Source organism: Excalfactoria chinensis, chromosome 2 (genome assembly GCF_039878825.1).
Source record: "Excalfactoria chinensis isolate bCotChi1 chromosome 2, bCotChi1.hap2, whole genome shotgun sequence".
Lineage (NCBI taxonomy): Eukaryota > Metazoa > Chordata > Aves > Galliformes > Phasianidae > Excalfactoria > Excalfactoria chinensis.
The window spans coordinates 41,419,068-41,424,974 of NC_092826.1; positions in this window are offsets into that span (position 1 = coordinate 41,419,068).

Genomic DNA, 5,907 nt, shown 5'->3' on the forward strand with positions numbered 1-5,907 from the left:
TGCATCTGACTTCTTGGATACAAGTCCAACTGAGTTATGGTTGCAAGCCTGTTCCTTTTCCCTCCCCCCCCCCACTCTGGTGTCTATGCAAAAAGGCACTCGGTAGATGTCCTTATACTCAGCCTTTCAAGGTGTCTCTGCCTCCCTCTGAAGGAAGCACTGAAGTTGCTGTATAACAGAGTGTTTTTCCCCACCCCAAAATCCTGGGCTGGTCTCATCTGAAATGCTTGACAACATCATTATTGCTTGCAGGTAAAAGCTAAGAGACACACCTTAATGCTTATTGCACTGAAACCCTTTGTTAGATACAAAAGGGTACGTTTTAAAAACAGAAGGCAAGCTTTGCGAGGAAGATACTGAGTGATTTATAAATTACAACATAAGGAATCATTAAAATGGTAACTTATCTTCTCTTTGAATGCATTTGCCAGTTTTCTCCTTACACTGAGTACAACAGAGGAGCTTTATGAATATTACTGTAGGGGAATACAGACTTTAAGAAATGATTGAGTTAAAAATACATGTTCATTTGTTTACTGTCAGGCAAGGAGTCAGTTCCATGCACATTATCCCCAGAAGTGCAGTACTCCAAGCACTTTTTTGTCATTAAAAAAATGAACATATTTATTTGGGGAAGTGTTTTTCCTCTTGGACCAAAGAAACATTCAGAAACAGAGAAAGGAGACTTTTTGCTTTCATTACTTGCATGCCATACCTCTCCTTTCCTATGGGTTGTGCTCTTGTTGACATGAAGGAGATGGAAAAATGCACTCCTTGTGCCAGAGAACCTGGAGAGCTGCTTGAAGTGATTGGTGGTGGAGAGCAAAGGGAGGATGTACTCACTTCAGGCCTCATTTGGGATAGCATGGGAACAAATATGTGAGGGATGAAGAAACCTCTACTCAGCAATTGATCTCTTTTTGCTGCACTGAAGGCTTTGTAACTGCCTTCTGGCACACCGGAGGGAAAAAAAGTGAGTAATCACTATGCTGGTAGACTTGTGAGGAGGGTACAAGCTCCAACTTTCAAAAGTACAATATAGCTGGCATACTTTTGCTACTTGAGCCCACTGAGGAGTGAGGCATAGAACGTTTTGATTTGGAAAGGACCTTTAAAGGCCATCTAGTTTGACTCCCCTGCAATGAACAGGAACACCTACAGCTACATCAGGTTGCTCAGAACCCCATCCAGCCTGACCATGAGAGTCTCCAAGGACACTGTTCCAGTGACTCACAATCCTTATAATAAAAAACTTATTTCTTACACCCAATCTAAGTCTCCCCTCTCTTACTTTGAAACCATTTCCCCTTGTCCTCTCACAACAGACCCCGCTAAAGAGTCTGTCTCCTTCCTTCATATAGATTCTCTTTTTATACTGAAAGGCTGTTGAAGATCTTCCTGGAGCTTTTATTTTCCACACTGAACAGCCCCAGCTCTCTCAGCCTGTCCTGTAGGGGAGGTGTTCCATCCCTTGGACTGTTTTCGTGGCCCTCTTCTGGACGTGCTCTTACAGGTCCACATCTCTCTTGTACTGAGGACTCCACATATGGATGCAGTATTCCAGGTGAGGTCTCCCAGTGCAGGGGGCAGGAACATCTTCCTTGCCTTGCTGGCCACGCTTCTTTTGATGCAGCCCAAGATAGTGTTGTCTTTCTGGGCTGCAAGGGCACACTGCTGGCTCATATCCAGCTTCCCATACACCAGTACCCCCAAATTCCTCAATCCTTTCATCCACCAGCTTTTACTGACTGTGGGGGTTGCTAAGACCCAGATGCAAGACCTTGCACTTTGATTTTTATCTACCTCATGATTTTCACCTACTGCTTGAGCCTGTCTTGTCTATGTCTTTCTGAATGGCATCTTGTTTCTCAGACATCTTGACTATGCCACATAGCGTGGTACCATCCACAAACTTACTGAGGGTGTACTCGATCCCGCTGTCAATGTTACTGATTATGTTAGAGAGCACTGGTCTAAGTACTGCCCTCATGGAAAAAGTAGATATATTTGTTTATCCTGATGAAATGTTGATATTATTCATACTTTGATTTTATGAGAACAATTAAAGTAATGTGATAAGAGAGCTCTTCTGTAAACTCTTCAGGTTTCAAGGACAAAAAGGTACAGAATCTGTAAGGTGCCCACTGAGAGGGAGATGCTCAAAAAAGTTAATGGTGTAAAATACATGTAAAAGCAGTGATAATAGTAATGCAGTTCCGCTCTGGACCTGTGCCTTTCCACATACATTTCCTTAATGAATGGTTTAAATGGTACAACTGTTTGCATCTCATCTAGATGGCAAAACGTGACTAAAATTTTCACTTCATCAAATTTCAAACAGTTTCTGTGATTGTTAACTTTATATTAGTGCTCTTAATTGAACAAAACTGATCAGCTTACATATCATTTTGCAAAATGAATGAAAAGTAAATTAACATGTTCTGAAGAATCGGTATTACCATGAAATGTGATATGGCTACAAAAGAAAATGCTATATGACGTTGTGAGTTTTTTTTTTGGGTTTTTTCTTTTTTTTCTTTTTTTTTTTTTTTTTTTGCTTATTTGTGTCACACATGAAGAAGGAGGCAATCACTGATGATGAGAAAACTGAATTGCAGATAAAGAATTCCTACTAGCATAAATCTGTTGTCAGCTTCTGCTTCAGTGTGGATACTGGCATAAAGCCTTTCTCGAGGAGAGCTGCTCTGCAGTCCTTCCCTTCAGGACAAGTAACAAGGTTACCAGGTGGGAATACTAAAGAACTCAGAAAAACCTGGTGGCAGGCTGAGTAGTGTAGCCTAGCTAGTGAACTTCCTATTTTTTCTTTTCAGAGAGCATTTAAGCAGTCTACATCTCTGGTACAATAGCACCTTTCTTTTGGAGTGAAAAAATTTCATATCATAAAATCATAGAATTTGAATGGTTGAAAAGAACCATAATGATCACGTTGTTTCACCCCCCCTGCTATGTGCAGGGTCACCAACCATCAGACCAGGCTGCCTAGAGCCACATCCAGCCTGGCCTTGAATGCCTCCAGGGATGGGGCATCCACAGCCTCCTTGGTCAACCTGTTCCAGTGCATCATCACCCTCTATGTGGAAAAACTTTCTCCTAATATGTAATCTAAGCCTCCCCGTCTCGGTTTAAAACCATTCCCCCTCGTCCTATCACTATACATCCTTGTAAACAGTTGTTCTCCCTCATGTTTATAAGCTCCATTCAAGTATTGGAAGGCCATGGTGAGATCTCCCCAGAGCCTTCTCTTCTCCAGTCTGAACAGTTTGCTCATCTCCAGATAATGCCAGCAGACCCTGACGAGTCTCAACCTATGTTGTTGGTGTTTTTTTTTCACATTCCCAGCATTAATTTTTCAGTGTTTTAAGACTCAAGCTCATAACCTTAACTGAAGAGGAGAATTTAAGGGGAAAATACATGAAAAGAATTAAAAGCACCTTTAAAATCCAGCATAGTCCAGTCTTGGATGCTAACCACTGAACTAACTTAGTCATAAATTCACGATGACTTTATTATACTGATATAGAGCAGAATAATGTGGATATTTAACTGAATTTTTAAATTATGATATTTTGCTTTTGTTAACTGTATTGTTACTGATTTATTCATATTTGTTCTTCAGTTGCATAGTATTGATCACATCCTGTAAATGTTTTCTTACTTATTAGCATTTATTTTTCAGTTTGCTTTGATTTGGTATGATTTTTTTTCAGGGAACTTTCATGCTTTCCCCCCTCCCCTCCCCCCATACCCCCCAGAAATTTGCATTAAATATTTTCATGTTCTTTTTCTATCTGAACGAAATATATGCATTAATACAGTTTTGCATTATCCACCTCTGTAAAGAACATATATATATTCCCTTGTCTGATGGACAGCACATAATTTTCAGATTTCCTTTATGGCTTAAACTGCGCAATTTTTAAAGGTAATAGATCTCAGAGCAGATGATAGCAGGGAGGAAGAGCTAATGCTGCAAAACCAGGGGCAGAGGATGGGTAGGACAGCCCCTTCAGGCTACAGCAAGAGCTTGGATCTACGTGAGATAACCACAAAAACACACCCTAAAACTGAAGTTTGAAATAGTTCTCAGACATTGCCTTGAGTGAAAGTCTCCCATGTGGGAAGTATTAAAGAAACCCTACCACAAAAAACAACCCCCCTACCCCACCTTCAACAACAACCTAAATAATTAAACTTTTCTACTATGGCATTACTTTCTTGATTAAAGGATGTGTGTTTCTCCAGAAGTTACCTGGAAGATTTGCCATTCCTACATCAGTATAGACCCCCATTCTAACAGAACAAGCTAGTGTAAGACTTTCCTAAATTGTCTGTTTTCTGGGAACCAGGAACATACATTTAAATTATTTTACCAGTGCCATATTCAGTCCCACATGGAAGGTAAAAGAACAGAGTTTCTGTAGTAGCATACATATACCCAAGAGAAGGCAAATGAGGAGTACCATTATCTCTTTCAAAGCAGTGGATGAGGAAGTCAACATGATTAGGCCTATTTTAATATGAGAAACCTGAGGCATGGAAAGATGAAGTAATTTTTCTGAAACAAGCAAAGCAGGGACAGGAAGAATCTCACTTGTTACATTTTAGGATATGTGACAGGTGGCATATGACAGTGCACTCACCTCTAAAATATTTTATTTTAAATTTATGGAGCTGTAGCTCCTGGGAACTGCTTGCAATGTAAAGCACACAGACGGTCTGCAATGAATATAATATACAGGTCTATCTTTTGTTGCATACTTTTGGTTTTGATGTTTTTTGAGAATCACATTTCAAAATCAGCAGGATCAATTTTGTTGCTGATAAAATATTTTTTTACTAGAGACTTCTCTTGTAATGATCATTTCAAACAGCTAAACATCCATCTCAGCCCCAAAAGAAGATATTCCTAACAAAAATTGTTGCTCGGATGGGGAAGTATCTCTTGTTATCAGCCTGAATAACATTGATTTGTGTTATATTATCAGTTCATTTGTCTGGATAAAAAAATTGGATATTAAAATCTGATTGTATTGGATTGTGTCCGAGGCATTTTTTTCAGCTTCCTTCAGATAGACGATTTCTACTTGCTATTCATTCCAGCTCAGTGTTATTGCCAATAACCATTGATAGCAATAAGTGTGATTTCTGAGAAAATGTCATTTCTGAGATGCTGAAAATGTGTGTGGAACCCAATGAGAAAGATAGCTTTACACCAAAACTAGAAAAATTAAACATGATGGAAGGAATAGGAGAGAAGAATTAAAAAGAAGTGTGTTGAAATGGGACTGATTAGAGAAATGCCATCATGATATTGCCAACTCTGGACACGATGTCTGTCAGTGGCCTTCTACTTTTGCAAGCCAGTAGGGATTCATGGCTGCCTTACTTTTATTTTCCCAGTTCTGGAGTACAATTTTCCTTTGATTCATATATTATTTTTTGAAGTTCTTATCTATATTCTGTTATATATATGTATATTATTATTAGTGAATTCTATCTTCTGGTGAAGTCAAATTCAATGACTCTAGGGCTTACAGTAGCATCTAGGGTTAGCTGCAGAAAGCTGTTTCCTACATTTAGTAACCATGACTCATTCTGAATGATGGATAGCCACCACTGAAGTCACTGTTAATGCTCTTGGCAGTTCTCTGCTATGATGAGCATAGTAGCACTTACCAGCTCCTGGGCCCAGGCTACACTGCCAAAGCACTCCACAAGGCCATACGCCAAACTTGTCACTCTGTTGTGCTGACTGTGTAAAGCTGACTTTCCTCTACATCACAACATCCACAAAGCACAAAGTTCATAAAATCATAGAATCACTGAATCATTAAGGTTGGAAAGACTGCTAATATCATCTAGTCCAACCATCAGTCCATCCCCACT